Here is a 21,143-nt window from a genome sequence, read left to right on the forward strand (position 1 = left end):
AGACCATAAGGGTTATCCCGGCCACCACTGCACCCTAAAGTACACCTGCATGATCTTGTGCCAAGGTACAGTTTTTCATGCTACAGACAGAGGTTACTTCAGAAATTTTAAACTCAGCACATCCAGTGCTTCAGTGCCACCAATATCCTGAATGGAGATTGCAGATTTATGGTAACTACGACATAACCCAAGCCAATTACATTTGCCCCTCTTTCAGAAGTGCTGCCCTTATTTCATCACTGTTCATCAGCAATCTCAGTGTAGGGGAAGGAGGGCAAAGACAGCACGTTACACAGTCACTCATTTCTTTCTGTTGAGCCTAGTCATGAATGCCTTTGTCAGGCCTCATGTGAACTGCTGCAGATTTGCACTGATCAGTGCAATTGCATTTACTATTGCCATCAGATCAACGATTTATCCCTTAGAGAAATAAGAGTGTGTTATTTTGTCTTTTTCTGCATGGTTTTGATTTTGGGCCATTGAAGCACTCCTAAAACCACACATAACTCAGAATGAATTAATATACTAGAAGCCGTAGGGCACCATTTCATTACACATAATCCTGCACAGCGCTGTGAGAAAATGGAATCACCACTTGCAAAAGAGGAAATAACATTGCCAAAACAAAAAAAAATGTATTGCACCCAAGAAAAAACTTAGCAAACTCCAATTATGAGCTTCTACTGAGACTAAGAACTGCCACTGGCCAGAAAACACATTAATATGCTAGCATGAAAAGTATGTGCAGAATTTAGGTGCCTTTTGCTTTTAATAGGAGTTTTAGATGGAAATGGTTTCTTTCTTCCATCAATACCTGAAAAATTTCTGAAGAAAAAAAGGAAAAAGGAAAAGAAATGTTAATACAATAGAAAACCTGGTATCTATCTTTCAAAACATAAATAAAGCTTGAAATTAAAAGCAAAAGCTTTTGGAGAGCTTTTTTTCTTCTTTTTAATCTGAAAACCTCATTGGTGTTGGATTAAAAGATGTTTTTGTGCAATTTTCCTCCACCTAGCTCCAACTATAATGTAAGCATCTAGTTCCAACTATAATGTAAGGGTTCCTGGCTTCAGACAGCTCTCTGATAGCCATGGTAGAAGATGCTGAGCTCTCTCCAAACAAATCTAACTGAAATCACCAGTGTTGCCTTCCTGGTGTATTCAGTAAATGTAAACAAATGAACATTGTTTTTCTTTTTCACAGCTACACTCAGTCTTTGTTTCCTTAGGTTCTGTCAAATACACAGCTTCTTAAGTAAGCAGTTTTAGAAAACTATGCCACAATAATACAGATTGTTTTCAAAGATCACTGTAAAAAGCAGGAAAAAGTTACAAAGGGAGAGAAAAATAAGGATGCACAGAAAACATGGTACAACCCATTTCACTGGAAGTGGGGGAGAACAGCTGGAAAGGGACACAAACACCAGTCTTGCCTCACTCCCCCCAAAACCGCAGCCCTGAGCTCCCTACAGCAGCTATCAATCAGTGCTGCAACAGACAGTGCAGGAAAAGGTAAGCTCACTTATTCAGTTTTACATGGTGCTACAAAAATGTGCAATCATGTTTCTATTCTTGTTTTGAAAGAATGGATCTGCATATATCCAACACAATCCCCACTGCGCACTGTCATTGCCAAAGGCTTGCACAACATTATCAGCCAAGCTACTGACAGAAAGGTCATTTCTGTTTAACGAAGATAAAACCAAAGCTGCATTTTAAGGATAAGTGTGGGGAAATGAAGAAACAAATATACCTTTTCTGTTCCTAAAACCAACCGGGATAACGTAAGACATCTGTAACATGATGATTTATAGATCACTTTTCCTTGCTTTTGTCAAGAAAAGTTCAGAAATAGCCACAAATAGATTTGCAGACAGACAATCCTATTTTAATGTTAAATTGCAATCCAACCTGACACAAGTGGGAATATCTCTCTGCCTTTCTAATCTGTTGACAACAAAACAGCAAAGTCTTTGAATTACAAAGTTGTTTTTCTGCTGGTGATGGGGAAGAGTTCAGGTTTGTTCTCTTTTCTCAGTCCCAAGGCTGAGATTTTCCACAGGCCTGTGCAGCCCTGAGGAATTAAATGTGTTTAGCCTTTCTTTCTTCCCTTGTCTTCCCATAAATTGCTGTGCCACAATTGCTGTAGTCAGAGCAGTTTGGATGAGTGAACTTCAATTTCCCTGCTTTGCTCAGCAGCTGGACTCCAGAAGATCTCAAAGACAGGCACATCTGATGAAGAGACCATTAGAGTGAATGGGAGACAAATCAAAAGATGTGGCCTATAACATCAAAAGCAAGTGTTGTTCAGGAGTTTCATGTTTTCAGTCATTATTTGTCAAGTCTTTCAAACAGGCAGTCTTCTCCAAGAAAGCGTCTTGGCACAGATGATGAAGCACAAAGCTTACTATTCCAAAAGACTACAAGGCACTGACAAAAAACATACGGAGGTAAAAAACAGCTCCCAGGCTAAGCTGTGTAGATCTTCTTAAAAATCTAAGCTAAAACCTTAAGTACAGAGAAACATTGTCATTTTATATTTAGATGAGAAGTCACAAATTCTGGTGGTGATATAGAAAAACTATAATGATAATCAATAATACGTAAAGCATGTAAGAAAAATCATGTCACTGTAAAGCCAAGAAACTCAGCACACACTTGAACAGTTGGCTTAAGTTGATCTATCAAATGATTTTTTCTGCTCTAAGGGGATGCATTAAGTCAGCAATTAGATTATTAAGAACCTGCTAGCCAGTATACAGAAAACAGCCCCATTTGACAAGTAAGCCTCATAATATTTTCCAATTGCTTTTCCATCCCAACATCATCTGTGTCAAAGATAGGACAGATGGCTTATTAAGCATATCACAATCCACTTTTATTCACTAATTTCCTTAATGTTTCTTACTACATCTTCTTCTGCATCTCTCAAATGTTTAAGGACCACTCCCCCACTGTCTTTCTGTATGCCATCTAATTAACTCTCATCTGTCTATTAGAGAGAAGTCACTCACCCACAGAGATTCTATCTACTCTCTGCTATCAAGTCCCATATTAGCCTCTGTGCAGTAGGGAGGAGATGTGCTATTCTTTCCAATATGCTAGAAAAAATTCTGAAGGAAGGAGGATTTTTTATCTATTTTTAAGACCAAGCACATCCCTTCCTCCCCCTTAACCAATAAGATGTGAACATGCCATACTGATTCAAGGTAGTTTCCTGAAAGTCAGTCTCAGGAAGCTTATGGTAAAAAAAAAAAAAAAATTGGAAATGTTAAAATACAGCTAATTTAGTATCAAAACATGAATAACTAACATAAGACTTCCTTCATTCTCTGCTTCAATTTGTTCCCCTCTTCTTGTATGAGCTACCTCAAAAGGTATTTGAAGTTTTACCTGCACAAGAAGATTATTTCCACTGTTTCCACTTCTCCCTCACTATTTCCTGCTCCCAAAAATACTGATACCACTTTTCATTTCAAGTGCAATCATCTTCCATTCTGACAGAATATAAAATCTGTAACTGCCCTGAAGATTATTAAACTATAAATAAACCATTTACACTTTGTATGGTTATGCAAGTGAAATGAACAGATTCCATTTTCCAGCTCAAAATTGCAAAACAGACGTGTGTGGAATTAGTGCTTCCTGGATTTCATTGCTCTTAAATGAAGTCACAAAGTGGTAAACAAATACACAGGCACAGAGAAGTGTTTCAAGTGACTGATGCCAAATCACTATGAGAACTATGATTATCTTTTCTGCTTTGTAAATGCATATTTAATAGTAACATTATCTTAGAGATGTTGAGAGTTAACTCTAAAAGAAGAGAGACTAAGAATAAAAATATATTCCATAACAAAAGAAAGTACTGGAACTGGAGGGAAAAAAAAAAAAAAAAAAAAAAAAAAAAAAATCAGTCATGCAGATAAGCAGAGCCAACTGACCTCCTTTGGTGATGCAGATTTAAAAAGGATTAATTTACAACCTAAGGTGAACGCCGCAATGTCTAAAAGTAACTTCAACATGGCTGAGGTGCCAAGTCTGACCTCACCATATGGAAACCTTCTGGCTTTTGAGTCAGTCCATAGGTACCTGTCCAGAAACCTCCTGAAGAGCAGCAATCAACAGCCAAAACACAAACATAGTAGTGACAGCAAAAATGCCATAGCACAAGGCGTGTTCCTTAGAAAGCTGTGTAATATTGACTAAAAACAGATTAATGCACCATTTTTAGTACTTAGCTTGAGACACTACTCCATTATATCTGAAATAGGTTTACTAAAACAAAACTCAATATTTATAAACGTCACAGGACACTTCCAAGAATAAGGTTAATCTTTTAATTCATTGTGAACGTGTCCTTCACTGGCACCAGACAAAAACACACAATTCCTTTTTGGCTAACAAACTGAAGAATTAAAATCCTTCCAGTTCCAAGAATGTAATTTATTCTAATGTACATCATTTATAAATTAATCAACAAAGATATGCCAATGCTTACAACACTGGTCAGTTTAACAAAATAAGTTCTCTAGCTCTGGGCCCAGCACTGAGCAGTCTCCTAACCATAGTAATCAGCTCTCAAACACAGAAGGCCCCATTCAACAGCATACTTCAGAAATTTATGAATCTGTGTACTTTGTCTTCTATAAGCATGCATCTATTTCTGAGGATACAAATAAGAAGCAATAAGAGGAGGGAAAATAAAGAAAATAATATTAAAGTTTACTATATTGAAGAAGCTGCTTAAGACTTAATTTATTAGGTCTTATTTTTTGATAAGCATACAGAAAACTGCTGCCTTTGTCTCCTGTGGGCAGAGAACTACTTCAGAAGAGAATCATTTCAGGCTACCAAAACAGTCAGAAATCTGTTCTGCTCAAGTCAACTGGAAGGGGGGGAAAAAAGAAAAAAACCAGTATAAGAAAACAGCATATCATTCCAGTCCAGGAGCTTTGCCCACAGTGTATTCTAGCAAACTTGGACTTTCACCAACACCTTGAAAAATTCATTTGAAAGATGAAATTAGCATGATGAAGATAAAACATATTTGGCTAGAATTAATTCAAACCCCTTCCCTTTGAAAAGCTGTTTCGTGTTCACTGAGACTGCTAGAAACTATATTTCTAATTACTCTTTCTAAAGAAAGAAAATGTGTATGCTGGTGTGCTCTGGAACTCAATTTTTTTTTCCATCCAGTTTCTGATTAAGGCCTCACGCTTCCCCAAGTGTTGAAAAAGAAAATCCTTACAGAACTTCTCCATTATTTTTTTTTTCCTTTAACAGCAAGGCCTGTGCAGGTATCATGGGATATTTTTAGAATCTGAGAAGCATTTAAAGATTTCACTGATGTCCACCACTACACAATGAAACAGTTTTTGACATTATTCTATGCACGGAAAAACGACGTATATAAACAATCACTTCATAATTAAACTTATGAGGCAGTACACTGAAATCACTGTCCAGACAAACACACTGGAGTAAATTTGCTGCTGGTCACCTGGTTAAAAAGAAAATTGCAGTTAGATGAAAAGATTCTGTAAGACGTTTTCAAAGATGGCCAAAAGGAAGAAAAAAAAGAAATCTAAGCGAGTTTAAAACTTCAGACCTGGTATGGATTAATTATTGTCAGAAAACCTATTCCTAACACTTGACCAATCCAGACTGGCTAGGCTATGGGGCTGCTTATGGCCTGAGAGCAAGCTGTAAACAGATGAACTAACAATGTACACTCACTCCAGATTTAATCAATCCCATGACATGAGTTAAGGTAGTTCCCTAGCTGCACTGGCCATAGCCTAGACTCTTTCAAGCAATGATGGCATTTAGCCCATTCTCAAAGAATCAGATAGCAAATATTACGTCAGTAACAACCCTCTGAGAGCACTGCATTTGGAGAGAAAGTGCTATAAAGAATGGCATCCAACTTTTTGTGCATTTGAAAGTACATTACTATAATTTTCAGGCCAGAATGTTGAAATAGTACAAGTTCTGCTACTTTCCTCTGTATGTGTTCAGATAATAAGTAGATGCTCCCCAAACATCTCCCTCTTGACATATAGAGCTAGCGGTGGGGACACGAGTTTGTTTCTCTACCACTTTGTTCAGGTTTTACTTACACAAGACAACACCATCAGATTAGCCAGATTGTAAACTTCTCTCCTTTTGTCATGTCAAAAGGAAAGACCAAGGAAGATTATTTGGGAGTAACTGCTGATAAGTGCATTTTCAGGCAATTACCATGTTTTTGGGCACTTTTTTACAGCCCTTTAGTCAGGGAATATCCACAGCAGCATAGACAAAACCCTCTCTCCATCCTGCCTGATAAAGCCACACTCAAGAATTTCCCAAGGACTGGGCTGCCTTACCAAGCTGGAGATAACTGGCACAAAACATATGGTAATATTTAGAACCCGCAGCTGAAATAATGACTTCATTAAACATCAAACATTATCACCACCGTAAGTTTCCATAACAGGAAGCTATGGCATATTACATTAAGCTATTTTTGTTTTTTGTGGACATTAGTGTAATCTATCACTCACTACATCACTCCATAGCTACTAAGTAATACTGCTTCCCTTCCATGCCACCTGATTATTTCAGCTGCCCTCTTCCCAAACATCTTCAAGAGCACTCCAGACTTTCGCAATGCTCCCCGAGCTCCCAAACATCCTATTTCATTTCAAGATTCCCAACAGCTGTGAGCAACAACTGTAGCTATAAATCTGCCACAGGAGTCCCAATAGAAGCATTAAGGCACATTTATTGCTTTAGAAGTTGATCTCTGAAGTGTATTCTGAGTATTTGGACCTGAATATATCACAGGGATCACTGCTTGCCAGCAAAGTTTTTTCTTATGAAACAATTAGATGTTCTGAAGCACTCCATGATTTCTGTGTTTGTGATTTCACATGCTCATAGGGTTAAAGTGAGCTTCCAAGGATGTAATAGGTGGCACAAGGATTCACTGTCACTTTTGAAAAGCATGTTCAAAATGTAACAGTTCCTTTAAGAGTGCTAATTTACTGCCATTTGCAGTCATCTTCTACAGAAAGATGCCTTTCCAAAGTTACTTCAGTTAAATATTCAACAAAGAATGGAATCTTCACATAGAAACAACTCGTAAGACATGAAGAATATTCAAGAACAAACCTTGTCAAAGCTTATCCCCAAACTGATTGAATATACACGTTCATTTATAAGCTGGGGCATCAGATTATATTAGTATCCCACTGTCTTCACAGTAATGCGTGCCTAAGGTAGACAAGGAAACAAAGCATCTTCCTGACACCTCTCCAGGTAAAGCACACAAGATTTGGCAGTCTCTGGAAAGCAGAGTGCCCTCTGGAACAAAGGAAATGCTAAAGACAGTTCAGTTAAACACCTGAAAGTTTTTAAGTAAACTTGAGCTAACATTATTTGGAATAAGAATATGTTCCCATGTAAAGACACTATCCGGTAAATGTTATCAGACCCCAGATGGGATGTGCACTGCAGTCAGGAGCATGCATATTAATTAATACCTGGAACCAACTAAGTTTATTTAAAGGCTGTAAGAAAGATGCAGCAATATTATCTTCAGCATGCAGAAACAATACAAGTCCAAAATGTACTTTCCTGGTGATGTAAATTGGTCTATCTGGAAATTCTATTGTAAAAATTAGTAACAGAACATAAAACAGACCTTAGTGACACAAAGAGATCCATAGCTCTGAAGTAGTCTACTGTTTAGATCAGAACATTGTGCTTATGCCAGGTAATGTTCACTGTTCGCCTTTTTTCCTCTTTTTTTCTTTTTTGGGGGAACTAAGTAGCATCATATACAGGCACTCACAAAAATTGCTAACTGTCTTCAAATTTTTGGAGGGAAAAATGTCTTTTTGCACTAGTTAGATCTTTTGTTTCTTAGATTAGTGCTGCAACTTGATTTGATTCACTATGAGAGTTGAAGGAGTTTTTGGGGGGCACAGACCACATGAATAAAGCATAACTTGAAGAAAGAGAAGTAGAAACTATTCCTTGAATATCTTACCAGGTACCAGGACAAGGAAACAGACTGCTTGTGCAGAGGATCTCCATAAGACCTAACAACAGATTTTTTATTAACTGTTATTTTTTAGCTTCCTCTTTAAAGAAAGGAGGTACTTCCTTCTCTAATCAATTAGGACTCTAAGCTCTCAGTTAGCTTTCTCAGTCTGGGATGCATTTTACAATATGATTTTTGAAGTAACTATTAAGTATTATTAAAGTAATTAACTCCATATTGTCTTGTAAATTGTACACAAATGCTGTGAGAGGAAACATCCACAATGGAATCCAAAGAAGTCAATACAGTGGATAATTTAAAGCTGGAAATTTCAGCTAGGATAAAACTCTCAAAAAAACTCTTTAAAACAGAAAAGCAAAGATGACTGGGGTGAACAAGGTGGTGCAAGATGACCTGGGTTGCTAGAGAGATTCTCATCTGAGAGGCTTCACGTTATGTTCCAGCCTGTTGTCTGGGAAGTCTGCTAAGTGCAATAGGGTTGAAAAACCTCACCAGTGCTAACTGTGGGCTATGCACTGACACGAACAGAAAAAGCACAAGTTTGAGAAGTTCTCTGCCCAAAGAATCTTCTCTGCCACATTCAGGGATACTTGCCATCCTTCACACCTTATACATGCCATACTGCAAGCTTATCTCCTATGTTTGGGCTGCTTCCTGGATTCACACGCACACCTGCAAACTCAGGAACTGCAAAGCAATTGCAAGTCCAAGCATTTAAAACACTGTCAAATCATAGCCTTTCTGGACACTGAGAAGCCCTGAACTGTAAGGAACTGCAGTAGTTTGGAAGTGACTAAGCAAACAGATTCTGTCATCCAAGACTTTAAAGCATTATCCGTTCTCTGCTATCCATGTGTCTTGCCAGTCTGAAGAACACAAATCATCTTCTACACTAAAATACACAGTCTTTGGCCACACACATGCACAGTTAAACCTACAAGGACTTTGCCACTTGGATCTCAGACCTGGAATTCATTGTTGCAACACATTCTTAATTCTGGTTTGCATCAAGAGCGGCAGGTCTTAGAGGACTGGATAAATTCCACTACCTTTGTCAGTCACCACAAGGTGTCAGTGAGAAGTAGCAGTACAGATTTAGAAACAGATTTTTGTATTCCTTATTTTTGTTGGCAACATAAATTCAATGCTTGGAGGAGTTAAACGCCTGGATAAGAGGATCCAGAAGTCAGACATACTTGCTGAGGACAAATCAGTATTTTCAGCTCTGCCAGTTTTCCTGCTTTAGGAGCTTAGGCTTAAGACAAAGACAAATCAGGCATTAATTTAAACAACAATAATTTTAGTGAAAGACTTAGAGGATACAGCTAGTTAATTTTCAGTAGAAGCTAAGGCTGATAAAACTGCTTGAAAATTAGAGATCTTTCACAACTGCCTTGTTGTTCAAGACATTTGAAGACCACCTACTCCTCAAAGATACATTTCTATGTCATAGCCAGAAAGGGGTTTGAACACTGCCGTCTATCAGCATACAGATTTACACCTGACTAAGTTCCTCACTAGCTCTCTTACTTTACCAGTTTCTCTGGTTCACCAAAACCCATCTCTTTAAATGATAAGCAGAAAAGTCAATTTAGCAAGATCTTGTGCAGTTTCACAGGTAAGTTTTCAGTGAAAAAATCTCAGAGATAAATTAAGACCTATCTTGGTTTTACCAAGGAAAGAAGTAGTTCCTTCGCAGTATCCACTTTCAGAAAACCAGGGCCTCAAATAGGGCATTCCTCATCTACAATAGTCAGCATCCTTAAATGTCATACTGGTTCCAGTTGCAACACAGCTATAACCAGGGTCCAACTTCACTGAGATGGGCCACTAATCATATAGTTTAAAAAACTGTAATTGACAGTGCTTCCACAACAATTATTTGCATTTTTATCTTTCAGCATGATTGCTCTCTGGCTCTGCTTGGTTTGATAGACCACTGGAATTCTTAGCAGCAAAAGAAATATAATGAATGATCTTGATATATAGCAGCAAGTTATCACAACCCTAGATCTCCTGTGCTAACCTGAGCTACAGCTTTACAAAAGACTTTGTGGCACTGTACATCATAAAAGCAACCACATAGGTGTAGGATTTAGGGTACACTTGCTCAGACACAGTCACAAATTAACTGGATTAGGAGCAATGATATTTGAAGCGCAGCTAAGATACACACTGCAGCAACCATAAAACCAAAGACTCAGTACGTTTTCATTTTGCCAGTTGCGTTCTTCAGCAACACATGAAAAGTTCAAACTCAATGTCAGAGTAAACAGGCAGTATGCATTTAGATAAATTCAGTTGTGCTTTTTCAAATGTATACACAGCTAAAAACACGTTAGTTGGCAAATAGAAATAACAGCATCTGCACTCTGAGGATAACCAACAGGCAAACTTTTGAAAATAGAAGTCCTTACTGATACTAATTTGGTATCTTCAAGCTTCCACAGACCATCTCATTTTTTACACTCCAGGGGAACTGTGTTTGGCTGTTGACAAACCCTCCCAGGCCCAGTGGAATTTGTAGCACTTCACTAATTCTAAATAGACCAGTTGCTGTACTTCCAAAAGAGGCCAATACATCACCATAACTATTATTATTCAGAGCTCTTTATTTAACAGTCTACCTCCCCTTTGCAGTACCTTCATACAAGTTGATAGCTTGAAGCTTCTTATAACAGTCTGCTGTGTGGCCCTCTATGCATTTTAAATGGAAAGAAGATTAAAGAAGTGCTTTCTTTTACCTTTAGTAGTTATCATGATGTCCTTTGGAAGTCTAAAACTGAGATCTTTAAAGAGGATAAATGCTCCTCAGCTGTCAGAGGAGGTCTGAACAGACATACAGCAAGGCTGCTGACTACAGCAGTTGAACACATGCTCTTAGCACTGGTAACTGCTGTGTTCTTTAGCCTCCTTGTCCAAAGGTATAATGAGAAGCTGCTCAGTTAAGTTTCCATACTCCTGAAATACTCAGTCACACTAAAAACGTGAATTTGATTTCTCTTCAGTCCAAGCTAAAAGTAAGAGGATTTGGAGTTACTACGTTACCTGGTGTCAGCTGGTACTTTCACTGTTTTCATCATCATCTTTCTGCCATCTGTTTTTACCATCACACATATTATTATAGGTATCTTTTCCCAGAAAGCATTTCAAAAGCTCTTGATATAACTAGATATCTGGTTTGCATAAACAGGTCATTTATGTGAGCTTGCTCCCCCTTTCTTGTATGAAGATCATTAGATTTGCTAATACTAATACAATAACTAATTCAGATCACCAAAAAGTAGTACCACCATCTGTATTACAGTCTACATTGGGACACTCTAGGGAAGAAGTAAGTGTTGATGAAAACATACCCATTCAAAACTCTAATGGTGACAATCTTTTGTGCATGTTCATGGAAGTCATTCAATCCACAGTATTCAAGTCATAGTATTTACAAAATGCTATGAAAGACAGCCTATTTGCATAGCTTCCACTTTGGTTTCCTACATTTAATTTGCAGCAGTTTTCACAGTTTGTTATTCCATGACTTAATGGAAAACTATCTGTACCACCTCCTTTTAGATTAGTATACACAGTCAGTAGGCTCTGAATAAATTAAAAACAAGTCACTGATAATAGAAGATATGAAAGGAATAAAATGAGTTGAATTAATTGCAATCCTTCTACTGCATCACAGAAATGTGCAAATGGGACAATTATTTTAAGGTGCTAGAGTAACATTCAGGAAATGAGAACACCATTCTTGACAATGCTGTGACTTAATGTGGATCCTTGAACAAGTTCATTAATTACTCAGTACCACTACATATAAGGGTTATACTTCCTAAAGTTAGAAAGAAGTTGCAACACAACCAAATGTTCATGATATCTTCAATTTTTGACTTTTCATTATTTCTATTCACTGATCAATCAGATCATACCAAAAAGTTGTAACAACTAATCATCTCAGCTGATTTCTGAACCAGTGAGACATCTCAGAAGTCTCCTCCCTCTTCATTGTGTCCTTTGGTGAGCAAGAAATTCCTCAAAGCCCTGTGACTATGTGGTACTTACAAGTGGAAACAAAACAACAAATCCAAACTATTGAAATATAGCAGCATCTAATCTGCTATTTCAGGTGTTTATTCTCCTAAGGCCTTTACTAATTTTATTATCTCATAACTTCAATTAACTCAAAATGAATTCTCAGGCAAAAAGAATGATGCTGCAAGTTACCTAGCATTTGGTCTCTTGGAAAAAAGTTGTCTGTAAACACTCATCTTGACAGAAAGCGGTAGAAAATAACCATAACTTTTCTTAATAGCTCTACTAATTCATGATTTTATATTAGCTTCACATATATTAATAGATTTTGCTGTCCAAGAACAGAATAACCACATTACAAAAAAGACTGGGCTGCCACCATTTTGCGCAATGTATTTGGAAAATGAGATGTAAGTCAAGACTTGATACAAACAGCTTTTGTCCTAATCAAATTTAAGTTTGTGCTTTGTTTTGTGGGTTTTTTTGTTTGTTTTCCTTCTGCAGTACTGTGGCAGTACATATATGAGCTAAAAGGTCCCTAAAAAAGCACAGAACACAACTTTGAAACCTCCGGTGTTCTCTTGCTTAAGCATATAAAACTGTTCTGTCTGATAGCCAGTAGAATAATTGATTCATTAACCACATAAGGTATACTTTAAAGATCTCAGCATCTTCAACTCATTCTAGTAAAACTGAAGAAACACACACACACACACACACATATATACACACACACATCTGAGAAGTTACTCCAGTTTGAAAGTGCTTTACAAGATTCAAAAGTTTGTATCTGGACAGAAAAATCAATATACTTAAAGAAAATCGATACAAGAACATACCTTTTTGAAGTTAGCTTTTATCACTTACAAAAGCAAAAATCAGGTCATTAGAGTATTAACAGAGTAAGTAAAATATACTAGCCTTGATTATTCAGCTATTGATAATTAAAGGTTTAACATTAAATCCTAAAACAGAAAGTCCTTTTAAAGTTTCGCCTTCAGCAAGAATATTTACTAACATTTTCTCTGGAAATCTTTCCAACCAATACATCCAAGAAACTGAAACAGGGCTGTAATCCTTTCACCATGTCAGTAAAGCACTATACTATCGTAACAACTAAAAATCCACATTAAACCCAGAGACTACAACAACAAACTACTACAACGCCCATCAACAATTAAGTCAGAGGTCTCAAGCTGGTTTAAAAAATAAAATAACTTCAAACTCTTAGGAAATAAGATTTAAACTTACCTGTATGATGCTGCCCAACACAGCCAACAGTATCTCCAGGAGCTTACAAGATAGAACTGCCTTTAAGTTTCATACACCTGGAAAAGCAGAGGGAATGATGCATCACTGAGTGGACCATGTGGCTCCTGTTTAACTAATTAAAGGAAGAAATATAAACAAAGAGCAAGCTTCCAGTACTCTTGCCTTTCTGAACATGAGACCACTGGTGTTTTTAGTTACTTCAGTCGTCCATCATGAAAGAGTGAAGTAGTAACATAACATCATGTACTTCTATTTCTTTCTCCGACCACCTCTGTGTCCAGCTAGTAGCTTTCTTAGAACAGCAACTTTAGGAAGGCATGAGATCTGTATTTCCAGACCAATTTATTTCTGAATCAAGCCATATTCTCATCATCTCAAAAGAGATGACTGATTTTAATCAGCAGTACACTTTGAACACAGTCACTCTAATGCAATGGAAAGCACAGCAATGATAGTGGAGTAGCAAAGTCCTAGGCTGCAACAAGTGAGGTTCAGCCCAAACGCAGCAGTCTTGAACACAGAAACAAAGAAAAAAAGCTGCTTACCCTTAGAAGACTTCAAATAGGCAAGGATCCCCAGCAAAATACCCTTGCCTCCCCTGTCAACCCTTAAATGAGGTCTGGGAAGAGGTGGAGCCAGGATTCCAGTCACTCAGATGCACTGCATGCAGCTGGGCTCCCTTGGGCTGGCCCATGTCTTCCCACCAGGTGCTCAATCACTGTTTCAAGCTGTGACAACATTTCTGCCACAGTTGCCTAATTTCATTTGGGGGAGTGCAGTCATGTCAAATAAGGGAGCTAAACTGAAGGAAGAGTGTGGAACTTTGCCATACTGCCTTATGCCATAGATGTGATGAATTTTGCAGAATACAAAAACTACAAAATTGTTAAACTATCAGTACTTTAGAAAGCATGAATTTCTCTTAATTACTTCTTTCTCTAGCTATAGGGTAACGCCTAACACTGCCCTTATTTCTCCTAAACATTGAGTGCTCTTTTTTGAATTTTATGGCACCCTACTGAATCGGGTTTTTTGAAAAAATCACTGAAAAGGGCAGGCCCACATTCTACTCAGTTCTAGGGCAAATAATGACAGTACTAACATGGGAATGGTTCTGCATCCAAACCTCTCAAAATGCGCTTTCTAGCCTCACCCTCACTGTAAAATCATGAAGCAGCATTAAATAATCCCTTCTCTCAGGCCCAGCTCGCGTGCCTCAGGAGCACTGAATTCACTGGAAGTGAGGCCACCTCATGTTTCCTTGAATACCTGGGATTCATTGCATTACCTCTGTACGAGGCCAAAGTGTTTCTTCAGTGACCGTGTGTCATGGAAGAAATGGCCAAGCCAGCACCTCACAGCCAGGAAGAATGTCTCTGGAGACATTTTCTTTGAACCAAGAGTGAACCTGGCTCTGCCCCTCAGGTGCAAACAATCACTTGCAAACAAGGACAACTTTGTATTTGCGGTATCCACAGCACAAGAGAGGATTCTGCCACAGAATGATGGAAGGAGTTGAATGCATTCACTATGTATGGGGAGACTGGGATTTCCCGCATTTTTTGAAAAAGTGAAAAAGCCAAGTACCTTCAATTTCAGCTGGGATGCACCAGCAAACACCTCATCCCCCTGACACTGAAACTAGAGCAGCTAGGCCCACACTGCCCTCACCCCAGCCCTACCCATTATATTCCCCTAGACTCTGAGGGGTGAGAATGCTCCCCCATCTAACTCTGCAGTCTGAAATCCTCAGTGAATTTCATGAGGCCCTCATCTTCTCTGGAACTCTCCCTCTTCACCCTTGTGTCTCAGCTTACAGAAGATGAGGAACTGCAGGAGAGTACATCCCTGGGTCCTGTCTCCCTGCTGCTGTCTCTGCCAGATGGCAGCTAAAGAGCAGTGGTAGCTGGTAGGCAAGCTGGGAGCAAATAGCAGGGCTTCTAAAAATCACAACTTTATATTACTATTTATTAAATGTGCACCAAGTCTACAATTGTCTGTCACTGAAATTGCCCATACTTGTTGAAAAAAAGTTCCTATAATAGTCTCCAAATTTCTGTCCATCCAATTTACCACAAACCTGCAGGAGATTTTCCTCCTTTGACACCAATATATACAATATATGAACAGCTTTATTTCTAACTGAAGTCTTGATTCGGTACAATAAACAGAAGTTATGTATTACACAAAGAAACAGTTCTACTGCCTGTTCCCATAGCTCCCAGCTAACTAACTCCCTTTAACAGATGTTTCATGCTGTAAGTCAAGCTTGAGCCTTTGAATATGCATAAACAGTTTATGAAATGAGCAAATTCAATTGCACAGTAAAAAGTACTGCTTCTTGGCTACAGCCGCTTCTGCAATCAAACCTCTGTATGCAATAGCTGTTTGGAAACTGAAATTGAATCCTGCCCTTATTAAAGTTATCAGTGCCTTCTTTTCCCTCCAGAATTCTACATCTCATTCTGTTTAACACGGAAAAAATTTCAGAAGGTCTCTGAATTCTTCATAGATTAGAAGCCTCCTGTGAAAATGAATGAAATCCTTGTTACCTGAATGTTCAAAGCTGGCAACAGACATGGAAATGTAGGGTACATGTATTTCATTTTCCAATTAGCATCCTTCTGGTATCATTTTTGAAGAGAAAAGCATTATTTAACTGAAAGATGAGTCCACCAACATTTATGTCCTTATGTATGTACAGTAAACACATTCCATGATGTATGATATTACACACTTAGAAGTATTACAAATATGCATTCATGATCCAAATGAAAATAGATCAGCTGTATCCAAGTTAAATTTACTTCTTGCAAAGGTTAGGAGTGTCATCTTAACTACATCTGCATTGCATTAAGACAAAACTGCAAATCAGTTGCTGAAAGAAACAGGGCAATCAGATTTAAAGGGTTTCTAGAGGGCAGAATTACCATAAAAACTGAATCGTAAAATTTTATATTTGACGACTGATATAATTTATTCTAAAACTAATAAAAATAATAGATCCACTAACAAAATATTCTCTCATTCTTATTTAGGGCTGTAGTAATTCTGCATACAATCAGAAATTTTGGCAAAAGATACTGTCAGCAAAACAAGGAGCTGTTAATGAATTAAAATGTAAAAAGGCTGCGTAGAAGAAATATAAATGAGGACAGGTGACAAAGGAGGAATATAAAAGCAGTGCTTGGGTAATTAGGGATGTTATCAGGAAGTAGAGAGCCCAGTGGGAGCTCAACTTGATGAGGAGCATAAAAGGTAAAAAGAAAACAATTTTGTAAGTACACTAATAGCAAACCAAAGTTTAAAGGAAATGTGAAGCTGTTGTTGAGTGGTGGAGACTACCTGCTGGCAGAAGATATAGCAAAGGTTGAAATATCAGATGACTTTTTTTGTCACGATCTTCAAAAAACGTTCCCAGACTGTTGCATTTATCTGTGCAGTTTGAGAAAGGAGGCCAAGCTAAGGCAGAAGAGTTACAGACTCTTCAGAAAAGAACCTAGGTGTATTCACATAAATGGGATCAATAGGATCTGCTCAAGGATGGTGAAAAAAAACGGGTGATGTGATTACGGAGACACATAATCCTCAGAAAACTGTGATGATTTACAGGAAAGGGTTAGCGTTACAATCATCTTTAAGAAGGGTTCAGAGGAGGATCTCAGAAACTAGCTGCTGGACAGCTTTAACTCGGTTTCTGAAAAAGCATCTTTACATTTCCAAACAAAGGATAAACAAGAAGGTGATGGGCAAAAGGACTTATGTATAGAAGACCAGGTCTGTAATTATTAATTCAAACTGTCCTTCTATGCTGACATATCTAGCAAGAAAAAAAAAAAAGACACTCCTCTTTGGCAGCACATTCGTAAGAACATTTTACATAGGTAATGTATTCCGAGGTTCAGTCCAGTGCGAAGGCTCAGACCCGTTAGTGCTAACACACAAGACTGTGAAATATGTATCAGCCCCACTCTGCAGCCAAAAAGGGGGACGCAGTTTAACACTGCAAGTGTAACCCCCTCTTTTTTGATGCTTAATTAATTCCATGGGTTACTTCATACCAAGCTAGCATCACCAAACCTTTTTGGATCTCCACTTACATTCTGTTTTTCACGCATGATTGTGCACTCTTGATAAACTTTCACCAAGAACCCCACTGAATCAGTAGAGCTCCACGTGCTATTTGCAGACTATGAGCTGTGGTCTATGAGTCACTGGCATATATCCCAGGTTAAAAAAAACAGTAACCACATAGAGGCAAGTTCAAACCTAAAAGGAAATACACATTTTGGGACCTCAGAGGCCATCTCTACACTGTTCCAACTCCATTTCATCAACCATTGTGGTTCCCAGTTGTCTCCAATAGCAGAGTTTATGTATGCCTTAAAAGCAGATAACCCCGAGTGATTGTCCAAAGGAGAATACAAGGTAGCCATGCCTAGGCTTTGTGAAACGTGCTATTTCTGTAATAAGGTATATTAGTCTTTGGCCATTGTCTAGTCAAACATCCCTGAATGCACACAGTTCCAGTGCAAGGCAGTAGATCCATAGCAGAACTCATGCATGCATTTCTTTCCAAGAGGAAAATGGGACACTGTTGCTCATCCCACATGCATTAACTTTCAAGAAAACTCTTACTACATTTCATGACCAATATATCACACATCTGTATGTCTCCAGGCAGTCATGGAATAGGATGGAAAGATGCACAGAATGGACATTCTGAGGGTGTTGGTGACGGCCTCTGCTATTTATGCATGCAGTGATTATTTTGCTTCATTTTTGCTGAAAGCAATTCATGGACATTGATTTCATTGTTTATTTTCCACCTCCGTAGTTCTTTCTTTGGACAAAAGCTTGTGTTGTTAGGGACAATATGCTATTTTAAATGAGATTTTACATTAAATTCAGAGCAGAGCAACAACTTAATTAATCTTACCATCTGTTCTGTTCAGGCTCTGTGGCTTTCACGTAACATTTAACTTTTGTACAAACCCAAAATGCTAGAAGTTAAACCGAGCTCAATTCTTTTGTGCTTCACCACTTGATGGGGATAATGAAATTGTTTGCCTCAGATTTGGTAGAAAAGCAGGGTAGGCTCTTGGTCACCATTTATCAACTGCTGCTTTTAACTGCAGATAATAAGAAATGTTGGGAAATGTGATTTTTCACCACAGTACTGTGTGTTGGAAGCAGACATGGGATCACTTATTGCTGTGGAAGCCTCACAGACCCAGGCTCTGAGGCAAGAATCTGTCAGGCAGCGTTTCCACATCCGGTCAACAGCATTTGGCTTTAAGCAGCTTAACTTCAATTTTGGGGTTGAGTTTATTACCTTGTGAGCTATCCCATCCAAGCTGGAGATTAACAGTTCTCTACTTTTTCCATGAAAGGAGGAAAGTAAATCATTGACACTCGCAAAATTGACAAAGACAATGTCAGGGCAGGTTGCTGCCTTCCTTCCAGCACACTGACATCTCTGTGTGGGTGGCAAGAAGATTGGTTTAGAGGACCAATCAGAAACATTTAGGGCTTTTTGTTTATTAGACACTGGAATCAACATTCCTGTTTTGGATGATGGCTGTTCTTGCTCTGTTTCATTTCAAATTAGATCTATGAAACACTGTTAGTACTCCTGAACCAACAACTGATCTCACTTTTATAGGTTCCAGCAAAAATGCACATCTTTAGTAAGTAAAATAAAGCTAAAATCTTGTACTGTGAGAAAAAGATATCCCCTACAGCTACAGTAAAGGCAGCGATGCAAAGGAAGAACCATCCAACAGAATCTGAAGAAGTCCTTGTGGCAGGAACAAAGAGGAAGCGATCACAGATTACTGCAGAAAACAGCATAAGTGCAGACTCCGGCAAAACGTCTGTCATGGCTCCCATGGTGATACCACAACAAGTTCTTGCACCACAGCTAAGGTCTTACCCATTTTCCCACGCTACAGAAAGTGAGGAAGAAGGAATATCACCACTGGACGGCTACAGCTGACCTCACCAAAAACGCACACCTAGGCAAAAGTCAGGCAAAAATTTGTAACTTGGAATAGTGCAAATTACACAGCCCCACAGCTCATTTCCATAAAGATTTGTGGGCAAAGTAAATGGACTGAGAATACAGGAACTGAAGAAAGAATGAAAAGAAAAAAAGAAAAAAAGAAGAAAAAAAAACCAACAACCAGATATTTCTGCAGCACACAGAGACTGAAAAGTTGTTCTGAGAAAAAGGCAGTGGACTAGAAATAACAGCCAGGCACCACGCATTGACTGCCAGTCACAACGTGTGTTTCTGTACAACATTCAAATACTGGTAACAAGATCATCAACAGCTGCTCAATTTCTATGAATCCCCATCTGATTTTCATGATCCTGGCAGACCATTAACCTCACCTGTGCTTCTCAGATAGCAAATTTTTAGGCACATCTCATGAAGACCTTTATATCAAAAACAGATTTTGCATCACTCTAAAATGCACAGACTGCTTAACTGAGCAGAGAAAGTAGCATCCAATTGCTTAATGCATTTATCGTCTGCCTACTGATAGTTTTCAACCTTCAGCTGCCTCGGCATAGCAATTAGACAGATCAGTACGATGGCAAAAGTTGTTTCACCAGAGGTGTAACGACAGAAGGAGCGGCACAATAGAAAGGTGCTATAAAAGAAGGGAAGAAACTTGCTTACCTGTATCAGAAGATTCCAGGTTCACAGGGCAAAGCTCCCCTAAGCTAAAACTAAGGAGAGATCTCCAGAAAGAAACCCATTCCCTACAGCAGTCAGCCCTTAAATGGAGTCTCAGAGAGGTGCAGCCAGGCTCTGCCCCTTCAGGTCACACAGCTTAATTACCTTCACCTGTGCCCCCAGGCTCCTTTCCCCAGGTGCTCAATCAGTGGTTCAGGCCGTGACTCAGCAGTTCCCATACACCAGGCCTCAGCAGCACAGTCAGCAACTCTGTTTTCCTCTCTTATCCAGCAGCATGATAATTCTCTGGAGCATGAGAGAAAGAAGTAAAAGTCTCCATATGTTCTTCACAAGGAGATTTGACCAACTCCTTCTGATTTCCAACCTGTATCCAATCAAAACCAAGTATTTAAAGAGATTTTCACTATGCAGTCCAACACAGGTGCTGTGAATAGACTGAAAAGATTTGTGTATTCAAATTAGTCCAAGTTACTTTTAGTTCTGCCCACAAGTTACAGCATCAATTTTAGGATACACCTCTTTTACATGAAATTTCAGCAATCACTGTAACAGGGACTGTAAACAAGACCTTCCCACGTGTGTTTTACCCATTATTGTTTTTTAAATTCCCTGCACAACAATTTCATGACATTCTCAACATCCCACTGTCCTGTAGGGACACACCAGTGCTGTAAAAACTGCAGCTGAAAAATGCCATTTTTTCCCCACATTTTAGATCAAAATCGAATTGGTTCTCACTACCAGAATTGTCACAGAATTCTCTCATCTGGAAAACAACCAGTGGTTACTGGCATCTCCTGCAGGCATAAATACTAAAATAGCTGCATCCCCTGTACATTTTGGTTGAATGCTGAAAGGAAATTAAGAGAGCTAAGGCTGAATTTGAAAAACACCTTATAAGAGATATTGAGCTCAATAATGAAAAATTCTTCAAGTACAATCAAAGAAGCACAGCTTCCAGAGTATCAGTGGGGCTGCTCTTTGGCAGAGTAATATACAGGACACTGCATGTGGCAGGGGGGTTGGAGATTCATGATCCTTGAGGTCCCTTCCAACCCTGGCCGTTCCGTGATTCTGTGAAAAG

General features: G+C 38.6%; 1 long non-coding RNA gene across 1 annotated transcript; it reads right to left on the reverse strand.

Moving 5' to 3' along the window:
• Nucleotides 1–655: 655 nt before the first annotated feature.
• Nucleotides 656–20,151, reverse strand: LOC125694729 (uncharacterized). Its single transcript, XR_007377681.1, has 3 exons — nucleotides 20,042–20,151; nucleotides 13,333–13,409; nucleotides 656–2,231 (listed from the first exon to the last, which is right to left on the reverse strand). It is a non-coding gene; the product is annotated as an uncharacterized LOC125694729 (long non-coding RNA).
• Between the last annotated feature and the right edge of the window lie 992 nt (nucleotides 20,152–21,143).

This window comes from Lagopus muta, chromosome 6 (genome assembly GCF_023343835.1).
Source record: "Lagopus muta isolate bLagMut1 chromosome 6, bLagMut1 primary, whole genome shotgun sequence".
NCBI classification, from domain to species: domain Eukaryota; kingdom Metazoa; phylum Chordata; class Aves; order Galliformes; family Phasianidae; genus Lagopus; species Lagopus muta.